This window comes from Gopherus evgoodei, chromosome 22 (genome assembly GCF_007399415.2).
Source record: "Gopherus evgoodei ecotype Sinaloan lineage chromosome 22, rGopEvg1_v1.p, whole genome shotgun sequence".
Classification (NCBI taxonomy): Eukaryota; Metazoa; Chordata; order Testudines; family Testudinidae; genus Gopherus; species Gopherus evgoodei.
This window is the reverse complement of record NC_044343.1, coordinates 213003-226924: the sequence shown is the minus strand read 5'-3', so window position 1 is coordinate 226924 and position 13922 is coordinate 213003. Positions and strand designations below refer to the sequence as shown.

At 36.9% G+C, this 13922-nt stretch overlaps 1 protein-coding gene across 3 annotated transcripts in view; it reads left to right on the top strand.

Annotated features, from left to right (window-relative positions):
* EPS15L1 (epidermal growth factor receptor pathway substrate 15 like 1) overlaps window positions 1-13922 on the top strand; it is an 81709-nt gene that overhangs the window by 59904 nt on the left and 7883 nt on the right. The gene's annotated exons all lie outside the window — the stretch shown is intronic.

The following is a 13922-nucleotide window of genomic DNA, read 5'->3' as shown; positions in this document are numbered from 1 at the left end:
ACACGTTTTTGCATTAGTTCAGTTCAGAGGTGCTTCTGAGCGTATGGGTCAGTTTCTGTTTGAGAGATACCTAAATGTGAATGAATCTGCTGTATAGGTTGAGCTAAGAATATAAACCTTGTTTTAGTATGTTGTTCAGCTTCAGGTCATTTGCTGTCCCAAGATTTCATTTTCTAAGCCGTTCAGATGCTGGCGAAATTGTTTACAAATGGGAGACACTTCATAGCTGTTAGTTTTTAGTCCACTTTTATCAAGCTGTGGTATATTTTCAGAATTTTTGGTTAGCTCACAGAAAAATGCATAATCCTGACACAGATATGCTTCCAGTTTGGTCTCTAAACTCTGGCACTAGATTTTCTGTAACATAAAAATGTATGGGCCAAGCATCCAGAATTTCTGGAAACACTTTTTTTTACTATGGTAATGAACATTTTACAAGATCAGGCTAGATATTGTAACTGTCACAGTTCAGAACAACTGAACCTGTATTTCCCCTCAATGGTCCATCAAGGCACCCACTCTCAGGGTTCTAGTTCCCCAGCCATTGCCTTTCTTCAGTGGAGACCTTCATCTGACTCCCTTATTACCATGGCATTTCCTGGCTGCACTGTTCCCTGCCTGTACTGTGTTCTTCCTAGCAGAGACCAGCTGCCCAAACACACCAGTTTGCTTTCTCTTCAGAGATGGTTAAGAGTATGATTTCCCACAATTATAGATACCACACAGCTCTTTTTAAGCACGCTATATTATTCTTAAGGTAAAAGAACTACAGAGAAAACGTTAAAAACAATAAAACGTCCTATCTGCATGCTAATAAGCTTACCAGAGATCACACTAATTCTAACATGGGCTCTGGCAAGATCAGTCCTTCAGCACCTCACCTTGAAATTTATGGTTTCAAGTTCATCATTGCTTCAGCCCAGAGTAAGCGCGTAGTCTTAAGGGGCCTTGATAGACCAAGTCCTTCTAATATTTCTATAAGGATTGGGGCCCTCCATGAGAGGTTCTATCCGTTTGCTGGATCAAGAAGGCTGCCCTGAGCCTGTTTAAGGTAAGGCTGTTTATCCAAAAATCCTTTCTTTGTCTGTTGGTCCCCGGAGAATCCAGTTTAATTGGTATATGCATATATCTCTCCAGGGACTGGCTTCAAATGGCTGATAACGGAGGGATTATATTGGGATTCCCCTCTTCCTAGAGGAGTTATATACAATTCCACAATAGCACATACACTATTACATCTTTAAATAATCAACCCAGATGGATTAGACCTAATTCAGTAAGGTTTCACTTAATTCAGTAAATTTCATTCAGGATATTGCAGGAAATTGTCAATCTGCCACAGTAACCCATATGTTTTAAGTGTGGGTCATCCAGTTCCCTTACATTACATTTTGGTCTTGTCTGACACTTTTGCTTTGCAGTTCTCACACCTATTCAACTTACAAAGCAGAATTGCTCATTTGGTTGGCACTGCAGGTTAGCTAATATCTGCCTCCCCACTCAAAAAGAGGCAGCATCCTTATGGATTTACTCCAGATGGTACTGTAGGTTCTCATTTGTTGTAAATCATGCCTATATCTCCATACTGAATTAATGTTTGGGAAGTATTATTTAGTAAAGCAAAATCTTTATGCAAACAGTGGAATAAATTTAAGTCTTGCCACCTTTATGGAATCCTCCATTATAGCAGCCACTAAATCTTTAAACACTAGTTGGCAGCTGCCATTTTGGTTTTACTCCTCAGAAGGATCTGATAGATACTTTAAAAACTTGGTTTCCAATTGATAAGGCATTTTGGAGCATTGTAGGTCTGAGTATGGTGAATACTGACCATAAAAAAGGATTGAGTGATTGTAACAAGGTCCTTGAAGCAGTTAATCTCATAACTATCTACTTACAGAATCTCTATCACCATAGTATCTAAGAGCCTTCCAAGAATTTAAAATAGAAATAATAATACATTACATATATAATAAAACAGACCACCAGGACACTGATGAGCAGTGAAAGAAAATATACTGTGCAGCAAGAGGTAATCTCTTTGCCATCTAGAATGCTGCGTGTGGTGAAGTGTTGTGGGTTTTTTTGTCAGTTTTCATAGGAAGTATGTTATTGATTAGAGAATATTGTATTTCTTTTTGAGAAAGGGTCTGAACAAAATAACTCAAAATTTAAGAGGGATCTGTAAAGTGGAATGAGACCAACAAAAAATACTAAATACGTCTCATCTGTATTATCTAAGTGTGACTTCTTTCTGTCTTTATTGCCTAAACATGATTATCCTTAGTAAATACAGTGTAATTCTAACAGAGACAGGGAATGGCAGTCAAAGGATTACTCCCCTGTGGATGTTACCTTGATTTGTATCTCCTCCTCCCCAAAGAAAGTTTTTATGCAGACTACCTTAGAAGGTGGTTGATTCAGAGTACTGACTATTTTTCCTGTATTTTCAGCTGTAATAGGCTACATTAATTTGAATTTATTTTGAATTTAGACAAGAGAACATTGCTTTTATCTAGCTTTTTGAAAGAGTAGCATCTTAAATATCTGCATTTCTCCTATTATGTGAAGGCAGAAAATTTACCAGGAGCAATGCTCTTCTGTTAGTCTATAGAGAAAACAAAGTTGTTCTTTTGGAAAGCAAATGAACCTCATGTACTAATGCACAGTTAAACTCCTCCCTTCCTTCCACACTAGCAATCATCAGTGGTTTCTTAAAACATGAGAAATTACATAGTAATGTTCTGTGATGCTTGCAAGAGATACAAATGAGTGTTATGATGGAAATCCTGTTCACAAAACAAGTAACAGAAGAGGAACTTCCGTTGTTTCTTACCTTGCTCGTTAGTCCGTTTAATTCAAAAACAAGTATGTGGTAAAGATCTTTCTAAGAGGTGAACAAATACCAGTTCAGATCAGACAAATCTAAAACTTGGTCTTATTACTGTCAGTTTATACTCTTCCTTTATCATGTAGTCGATAAGAAAAACACACAAACGTGTGAAAAGTACTTACGTGGTTTGTATGTACCTTATCCCTTTGTTATTCAGAAAGAATAAAGTACCAATAAAGGGTCTCTAACTATCCTTAGCTAGAGGACACGAACATTATGATTTCTACTTAATCTGAACTGATTTGTGCAAAATTATTGGTCTTGTGCCAGATTCACCTCTGCAGGCACAGGGGATGATATGCATTGACTTGCCTCTGTCCCTGCAGGGGCAGCTGCACTAGGAAGGTGTTTCATCCCAGCAGAAATGTCACCACTGCCTTCCCCGCTGGTTTCTGTCTAAGGAGTGTTGGAGCCCATCTTGTGGAGGCTGCCCTAGAAAGGCAGTGAATCAGCACATTCTTTATCTAGCCTGGTCTGTTATTCACTTTTGGATCTGTGCTGGCTGGCTCAGAATCACCTGACGGAGCAGAGAAATGTGCCCCCTCAGACTGTATCTTGTTCTTGGTGAACTTTCTGCTATAACGAGTCCATAGCCTATGTTCAACTAGTTGTATGTAATCATGCCCCTTGTATTAATTTCCCATTATATCTCATTAAACATAAATTACTTTGAAACTGGAATTCTCCCTGTCACTGTGATATGAGAATACTGTCACTAGGCTCTCCTTGATCTTCTTTGTCTTTGGTAAGGGATTTCAAAGGGGTTTCCAGAAATGCACCTGTAAAAAGACGTATTTATACATGTAAATGGATAATTAGATTCCAAGACCAGAAGGGACGATTGTGATCATCTGGTATGGAATCCTGTATAACACAGGCCATATTTATTGTTACACAATAAAAATGTATGCCTGATTTTGTCTAGCTTCAACTTCCAGCCATTGGATCATGTTATACCATTCTCTACTAGATTAAAGAGCCCATTATTAAATATTTGTTCCCCATGTAGATACTTAGACTGTAATCAAGTCACCATTTAACCTTCTCTTTATTAAACTAAATAGATTGACCTCTTTGAGTCTGTTGCTATAAGGCATGTTTTCTATACTTTTAATCATCCTCAAGGCTCTTTTCTGAACCCTCTCCAATTTATTAACATCCTTCTTGAATACTGTGTCCAGTTCTTGTGTCCATACTTCAGCAGCAGTGGCACCAGTGTCAAATAGCCTCTCCTCCTCCTTGTAATTACAGTTTATGCATCCCAGGATCATATTAGCTTTTTTGGTCACAGCGTCACACTAGGAGCTCATGTTCAGCTGATTAGCCACCATGACCCCCAAATGTTTTTAAAATTCACTGCTTCCCACTGTACTGTACTGGTAGGTATTTCTGTTCATATATAGCCCATTGTTTGGGGTCACTGCTCTTGCATCTGAAAAGGGCAGGCAAACACAGCATACTGTGGTGGGCCCTATAGTGCAGGTCATGTACCTCACCGAAATCCATATAATTTCATCCTTCCCCACTTTTTAAAAGAACCTCTTGAAATTGTTTCCCCAAAGTTGTTTCTTAGACTGTCCTTTATTAGCCTTATTTTTATCATACAAACATAAAAGGAGGACCTGTTCCTGAGCCTAGTTTAAGGGGCTATCAGAGTTAGTTTTTTGCCTGTTCGATATAAATCAGGGTTGTGTTAATTGTTGACTAATAGACAGTAAATTACATTGATATTTTGGATGAAAGGTGCCATATGTGAGCAATTTGAATTGTATTGTAAATGCTCTTAGAATATCTTTCTACTATGTTGATATCATTTGTAGATTTACAAATACACTTAATTTTACCTTTTATTCTCCTAAGCTCTTTGATTAGTAACGCTGAATGCTACAAACTTTAAGGCACTGTGTATTTCTTATGCTAGTACTGGATCCTGTAGAACTTACCTGTAATTAAAAAAGGAGGAAATTGAAAGCTGATCCACTGAAACCTGTCAGTTAAAATGTGCTGTCTGCAGGTTCTCACAGATTAACAATTACATGTTTTCTGCAATGAACTGCAGATTGAAATCAGTCAGAGTTCACCGCTAACTAGTTTCTAGGTAAAAGTTGTTGATTGCAAAAAAGAGAGAAACAGATTTTTTTTAAAGTACAGGAAGTTCCTGTGTGGGTGTCAGTGATTGGGTTATAAGTAAAATTCAATACTCTAGTGCTTTGATCGTGGGACCTGCTGCATTTACCCCACCCTTACCCACTTCCTTTAAATGCAGCACCATGCATTCCACATTGTGGTTTTAACAGTACTGCTAACCAGTGATATTAGTGGAAGAACCTTTACCACTAACCAGTGTGTAACCTTCAACCTCTTCTACATTTTTATTGCTTGCTTATAGTCATTGTGACTTTTTTAACCTTGAAAGAATATAAAAATCATAACATTTTGAAATAAAAATGTAATCTATTTATAAATGTACCTTCTATTTACAAGTGGCTATAGATATAGCATGCAGTATAAATTAATGCCTGTGATAGTAATTTTTAAAAATAATTTCTGATCTCTCTAGTTTTCTCTCCTTTGTAAATTTGGAATTTGAATTATATGTCTGGTGTCTCAATAATTAATCCATTTTTTATATGTACTAACTGTTGACATCTGCAGAGATAATATATTTGACATTAGTATGCCGTACTTCCATGTTTTATTGGAACACTAACAAAGTAACAAATAGCTGGAAAATAATCACATAATAATATTTTAGAATTCAAGAGAGTAAGTGTTAAACTCAGGGTTAAATAGAAGTTGCTTGGCTATTGTTTAAAAATCTAGCTATTTAAATAAATATTAAATAGGACTTCCCATTCTCCTGGACTAGTTGATGCCATATATTTCATTTACTTTTATATATGCTTGGTAAAATTTTAAACTATAGACTTGCACTGTAGCCAGAGAAATTAGCCAAGATTTTAGATTTTTTTTCATTCTGTGTCTGTGAGTCGTGTCTACTATGGAAACTGAATTTATAAACTGGTATCTCAAAGGTTAGTGGTTAGCACCTCTGTCTTTGAGTGAAGGACTTTAATTCCGTTCCCACGTTGTTCTTATAATTGGTATTATTTCTGAGCTGTCAAAATATCACAAGAAATCCTGAGAAGACGAAAACTGTGAACCTCCTGCTGGGCTGGCTTTGTCTAAGTATGACCTTGATCCTTCAAAGGGATCAACTTGTTGCAGCTCTGTTGGCTTCAACAGGATTCAGTGTCAGCATTAAGGTCTGCATAAGCGCATCCCTTTTCAGGACCAAAGCTTACATGGACAATAAAATAATTGACTTTTCCAAAGCAGATTTATTAAACATATTTGATTTTGAGATTCTTTTACATTTCTTTAAATTTCAAAGCATTAGGACCCTATTCTACTACTAATAAAGGCAGTAAAGTCTCCCATTGATTTCAGTAGCAGCTGGATCAGGTCCTATGTGACCTTTTCCTCACCTCATGAGCTGGCAGATGAATGCAGATGGTATCTGAACCTTGCAATATGTAAAAAATCTGTCAAGAATCTTTTAAATACAATTTAAACAATATTTTTATCAGACTATTCTGCAAACTCCAAGTTCAGTTGTGTACATTATTCCATCATCTGCAGGAAAGATTCTTCCCTAACACTGAAGACAGGGGCTTTGCCATAGCTTCAACACATGTAAGTTAGTTGGAGCGGGTTATGTCAACCACAGTAAAGAGCTCCCAAGAGCTGGAGGTGTGGGAAGGTAGTCAGACCCTAGGATCAGCCGTTTCCCTTATTGTTTTCATATGCTATATGGCTCTTATGGGCTGTTTAGGGAGCAGATGTACCAGTTTTAACATCAGAAGTGTGAATTTCTATTGAGAGAAAACGTGAACACAGGTTGACTCTGGAGCTACAGTGGACGAATGAATAGAGATGTATTGGTATGTATATATGGGGGGGGTGTATTTTAAAAAATCAGGTTTATCTGGACCATTCTGACATTGATTGCTCTCTTCTATATTTGCAGCTTCCTCCTCCTTTATATTAATGATAAATATAGCTATTTTTCAAATGTCACTTCTCTAAATCTAAGGTATTTTATGGTTTGACTATTTAACATCTCTGAAACTTTTAGATGTGTAAAAATAGTTCAGGATTTAGTACTCTCCGTGTACAAAGGGTGTATGGACCTCGGGTGAGCACTGCCTTTTGCATTGCACAAGAACACTTTTAGTAGCGTTTTTTCCTCTCCTATCACTCTCAGTTGGATGGAAATTAGGACAAAATTTTGTTCAATTTCTTGGTAAAATATTGAAAACCAAGGTTGAATGGTATATGTCCTGTGAATACATTAGCCTAATTTACTTAAAAATTAGTCATATTTTTAATAAAAATCTTAATTGCCTGAACACTTAATACAAAAGGCTTACCTGAGCTCTTATCAGATTTTTGTTATTTAGGCTAAATTCTTTGCTGACTTGCATCCAGTGCAATATCACTCGGCACAGGATTTGGCCTATATATTTCTTCAGATTACTTTTAAGAAGACAATACTTGTTTTCGATGTGAAACAATTATTAATTATGTAGTATAGTTGAAATAAAGAATTTACACTGAACAAATTGATTAACAAGACAAAAGCAAATACTAAACTTCTCTTGCAGTTTTAAAACTGCATGTTCCTCTTTACTTGGGGCAGTACTTTATGTGCTTGTGTTTATTCAAACCACCTGGATGGATGGCTTCCTTTGGGAGGCAGGAAGAATATAAAATGGCTTTATTTAATTGGGTCCTCAACCAAAAAAGGTATTGACCTTATTCCCACTCATAGCTAAGTACCTCTGGTTTTGCAGAGCTTTGGAATGTTCTGGATGCATGTTTGGAATAGCGTGGATACCTGCTCATGGCTCTGTAAGTTGGTGCCTATGATTATAAAAAGGTGATGCAGTCCTCAGTCATCTTAATTCCTCCTCCTTTGTGGCTGTGAGCAGGAACCTCAGCTTTAGAGTTGGTGACTGACAGGAAGGCATATTTTTTTCATGACTTCCAGAAGACCTGACAATTAGGTTACAATACAGGCATCCCTTGTTGTGTAGGATAAATGACTCATGGGTGGAGCAGCTGGCCCAGCCACAAACTAGAAATTCCATTCACGTTTTGATTCTGTTGTTTCTCATGATCTCTTACACTGAAGATGATAGTTCAGTACTAACTGATGAAGCAAGTTGTTCATTTCCCCCCATAATAACAAAATGATACAGCAGTACCAACTTACAGTCAAGGTTGCATTATGATTTCTATTCTAACCTCCTCTTTTCAAAGGTTCATAACTTTTGGAAATTTTCACTTTTCCAGTTAAATTTTTTCCAGTCTGATGTCTTTCAAAGGGGTGCCTGTTTTGTTTTGTTAAATTTAAATAAAAGTGATTAGAAAAATTTTGAGTACAAGGAGAGGAAGGGAAATGTGTATATATACTAAAGTGGCCAGCTAAGGAAAGGTACATTCCACGTCTGTGGACTGGGTGGATAATTTAGCTGCTTGGAAACAGGTTAGGACAGATTACTGAACAGTAGGTAAAGTGCTAAGGAGGAGCCATGCTGTGATGCACTTTACAAACTCTTCAGTCCCCAAGGCTTGCATGAATGGGGCTTCCTCTTGCATGTCTGAGTTGCATGAGACAGGAATCCAGGCACTGTCGCAAGTAGTGTCCAAATTATGGATTTTGCATTCATTACTGCCAATTTTCTACAAACTAGCAGAAATCTGAAATCCTGGATAGTGAACCTTCTTTCTACTCTTTATTTTTTCCACCCAGAAAGTTCCACTCAAAAAGCTACTTCAGGTACATTTAAAGTTGCATATATACGCGCTTAAATCAGGCTGTGCTAAATTTAATGTGATATGTGTAACCTTAATTCTCTACCCCGTGTGCGTGTGTATATGTATTATTATAATTATTTGGTCAGTAAAATATCTTTTTTTATTGTTTTTGTATTTCTGAGATAAATGTTAGGCTCAGACCTTAAATGGACAATTAACAAAATCTAACAGAAAAGATCAAGGTCTTCACTTCTGCATAAATGTGTTACAACTCCATCCCACTGCTTCATTGATAAGCCAAATTCTATAATAGCACACTACACAAGTTCTGCCTCAGTAAGTTACTGAGAATAAATATTCACCCTGAACTCCAGTGCTTCCTCTAAACAACCATCCGTGTCACTTGCCTTAAAGCTGGTCTTGGGGTAAGAAATTAAGATAAGCGCTTAGTATGGGTGGAGTTCATTATTAAGTTAACAGTATTTACTGTGGTAAACCATTTTGTTCATCATCTTTTTGCTGAAGTGAGTCCTCTGTGTGGTTTAGGTGCACCACTTGGGTAACTGCTGAAACTGCTGTGGTTTCAGAATAGGACCTGTTTTGCTTTTTGTAAAGCTTTTTTCCCTGAAACTGTTAGCTAAAATACTAACATAATAAGAAAGAACTGCAAATGTTTATTTGCATTTTCCTGCTTCCAAACCTGAAAAGGCATTTTACAATATGAATTTCATTGTAAAACTGCACATTTATTTAATCTCCAAGGAATCAAAGTTGAAACTGTCATCTTTACTCAGTCATCTTTAACAACATATGTTTACCAATATTTCTGTTAACATTGTTTGGTTTGTTCTGTTAATTTTATTGGGAATTTGGGGACGGAGAGGGGGTGTCTGTTTGTATTAGTAGTATAAAAACTTGCACCATGCTTCTCATACCAGCCTGGGTTCTTGTAATTGCACACATGTAGGGCCAGAGACATGCTGTGCACCCTGTGTGTTCATTTACTTAAGTACCTAGTGCAGCTGTCTATAAATCAATACAGAATTTAGCACATGCTGCATTACAAAGGGAAACATTTGAGGGCCAATGATAAGATTATAAATAAGATTATGAATTGGAGGGCAGTGTTAAGAAGGAAACGAGTACATTGAAAGACCTAATGCAATAAAGCAAACATTTACCAGTTTTCAGAATCAGAGCATATTTGCCAGGTGGAGGGCCTTCACAAGAAGAGCCTCCTCTGGAGAGCATCCATCACCTGTAAGTGGTCACTGGGATTGATTTATCCAAGGTGACCACTGCCTATAAAGGGTGTTGCAGGATAGAAGCAGGCCTTTTCCATCTTTCGCATGTGATGCTTCAAAATAAATTACCAAATTAAAACTGTCTTGAGATCAGTTTGTTTAATACAAAAACTTTAGAAAACAGCATACATAAAGTGAAATTGAAGACTTCTAAGTTAACAGTGGCTTCTAAGTTAACAGTAACTCACTCCATAGTATTCATAGTGACACTTCCTTTTGCAGCAGATTCATTCTTTTGTGATCTGAGCTAAATATGAAGCACAAGAAACCCCAATGCTCTTCACATGTGCTCTGAAACCACCATGGGGCTTCATGCAAAACATTAAAGCAGACAGTTTAGAAACAACAGTTTTAGTGAGCAAATAAGTTGCAAGACCTGGGACCACAATTCCAGTTATTGATTCCAAACAGTGATTTCTGCAACAGCAAATCTAACAGCTAAGAAAAGACCACTTAAAAATGGAGCAAGCTCTCTCTTTTCAAATCTACCCAGTGAGGTTTGGTATTAGAAGCTATAGGGCCAAATTCTCCTCTCATGTGTGTCCTTGCAGCCCTCTGACTTAAATGGAAATGCACAAGTGCAATTAAGGAGAATTTGGCTGATGGTATCCAGTATTTGGGATTAGAGAGCAAATTAAAAACAACACTTTTAAGGGGACTTGTTCAAGGACAGCCTGAATCTCAAAAACCTAAATAATCCAATTTCGTTTGTAGCCAAAATTAATTATTTAAAAAAATAAAATTGTTTGCATATAAGATCCTCTTGTCTGTAGAGCCTGGACTGTTGAAGAACTCAACAAATGACAATTTTTAATCTCATAACGGTAGTACTCCAAATGCAAAGTTCTGTATTTTTTTAATGAATAGACTTACATGGGTGTATGTGAGAGAGAGATCTCTCATCAGATGTGGCCAAGAGTGGGACGTGTTATGAATATAATGAGGTGGGGGTTAGGAGAATGCAAAGACAATCTGAAACTGGCAAAGGTCATGAAAGAAGGTCCATATTAGAAGTAAGAAAAGTAAATACTGCTGCTAATTCTTGCATGTTTTGTGTAATTTCCTTATCCTGAGGACAATCTGCTGATTCGATCAGCCTTGTTTTTAAAAATATATTGGTTGACCAGTATATCCAGCATGAGGCTGAAACCTGAAGTTGACATTTTATAAACAGTATCCAGTATCTGTTGTATTAACTAGAAGTGCAGCATGGGGAATATAAAGAACTTGCCATGAGCACTCTTCCTCAAGTGCAGCATGAGGTCCAACTGGCTGAGCAGAATCAGAGGAGGAACCTAGCACAAAATTGCAAACAAATCCATTTTTTTCTTCCATACCTTGGCACTTGTAAAGAATTGAAGAGCAGGAGGTCCATGGTCTTTTTCAGCCTCAGTCTGGACTCTCTGAACAATGATTGTACTCAGGTTTTTTAAGTGCAGATGATGAGCTGCTTTGACCACCACGAAGTATTAGATATCACTTGTCATTACAGGGATTTTGATTGTCTCAGAATGCCTAAAACAGCAATATATTTCTATACCTTTGTAAACAACTTCAGAATATTTAGGTAATTTTTCCACCCTATTTACTAGGAAATGCAGATGGAAATATTAATAAAATTTCAATGGGCTATGAATTATTGGAACTAGTTTCTGATGCAATAACTTTCTGAAATTCAAATGGCATAACCAAAAGGGTTCTCTTTATGTAGAATCATTGTAAAATGGTAATGTTGCTGTAGCAGCTCTGTAGTTCCAAACAAATTAGTATTAGAACATGTCTAGCGGGTGGGGGTGGGAGTTGTTTTTTGCAACCTCTGCTGTTGCATGGAGGTTGCATTAAAATGTTGTAATCATCTTTTTTGTTGCCTTCACATAACTAAAAAAACTTCACTTTTTAAAAGTTTGAACTTACTGTACAGCTAATAAGGGCAAGTGACTGTGACATGTTAAAAATATTTGATTTTGATATAAGTAAATATTGCAATGTGTTAATTTTAAAGCTTTGACAATATATTTTTACATTTTTTACATAGTCAAGGGTAAAAAGAAAATAAGATTAATCTGAACCATACAATACAGTACTATATTGTTGTGGAATTAATTTTTTTAGCTGAGACAGCCCCTGTTGTTATAATCTGCATTAATTTTCTCCTAATGTTATGTGCACTGAATAATAGTCATCAGCACCTCCTACTGATTCACTGTGCATTCTGAGGGGGCATAAGACTGTCTTTCAGACTCACCTACGTATCATAAAGCATGTTTTTATATCCTCTAAAATACTTGGAGCTTGAACTCAATTCTTATTTTTATATAAGGGGATCCTGGAGTGAATGTATTACAGAACTGATTAGGTTACAATTCAAAAGACTGGATGATTCCAAACAAATGATTTTAATAGTCAAAATAGACCTTATCATGCGGGCCTGGTTACTACTTTGAATGGGCAAACCATCTGAGAATACCAGGTATTCTAGTCTACTTTATCTTTCTTAGCAGTAGCTGATAGTAAATGTCTTTTTTCCCATTGGATTTCATAAACTAAGGAAAATTTGATCTGTGTGGTACTTGGATAAAAGAGCTTTAAGAAAATAAGAAAGGTCTGGAATTCATAGTTTTATATGCACCGAGGGCATTAAAAAAGGGCTATACAAACACTTGGGGCTTGTCTACACTGCCTTGCAGTTCAGACTAAAGTGCTACGCCGTGTGGATGCTGCGGATGTGAATTAAAAGGTTCCTAGTTCATATTAATATAGTCCTCTAATGTAAACTCTGCATTAAACCCCTACGTGGACGCTCTCATTCATGTTAAATTCACACCTTTCGTTCGTTCAGATTAACTTCAGAGTATAGGCGAACCCTACGTATTTATGTGGACCCTCCTACCATGCACTAAAAGTTCCATCCTGGACTACTTGAAGAATTAATGCATGCTTTTTTTCTTGTGTAGACAAGAACATAGCCTACTCCTGTTTCAAAGCAAGGTAGATCAGAGCAAGTTACTGAACTTTTAGTGCACAGCAGCAGATTCCACATGAATACAATGCACAGCAGGCTAGTGCTGGGTAGATTTACACCCCAGTTTGCTGTGAACTAAGTTTTGTATTGATGAGCCCTAATTTGTACTGTTTTTTATCATTTGAAATCACTTCCTGGCATTCTTTTTACATTTCTCCATGCACTTTGTGATTGATTTGACTTTTATACCAAGGAGGGTCAAATCAGATATTTGTTTCTAGGGGAGCTGAGTTAAGGTTTATTTGTACATCTGTGAGGAGTGCTAGCTCAGGAGACTATTCTTACCTGATTTATTATTTAGCTCAGGAAATTGCCCTTGCAAAAATGTTAATGCATATTTAATATCAAGGTTAGAATATGGAACCTTTGTCTAGGCTTGTCAGCACTTACACAAGTAATCCCATTGACTTCATTAAAGTCAGTGACAATGCTTATAAGAATAAGTACTTAACAAGGGTAAGGGTTACACAGTCAAACACAATTAAACCATTCTTTGTTTCCTCACTAACTTATTTTCCTGATTGTGCTTATACTGTGCACTGCAAATGTGGATGGATGAACCAGTTCTGGAAAAGAAACAAACACACACACACACACACACACACACACACACACACACACACACACACACACACACACACACACACACACACACACACACACACACACACACACACACACACGTAATTGTTTATGAAAATCAGTTGTTCAGTGTTTGGAAATTTAAAGCATTAAAGGCCAGATTTTTAAAGTTGTTAGGCATTAGGTCCCTAAATACCTTTAAAATCTGGCCCTAAATGCTCATTCTTATTTAACAAGGGACTCAAAATCAAACTAAAATGTCTCTACCTTTAATCAAGCGAAGTTAAGTACAAGTCAG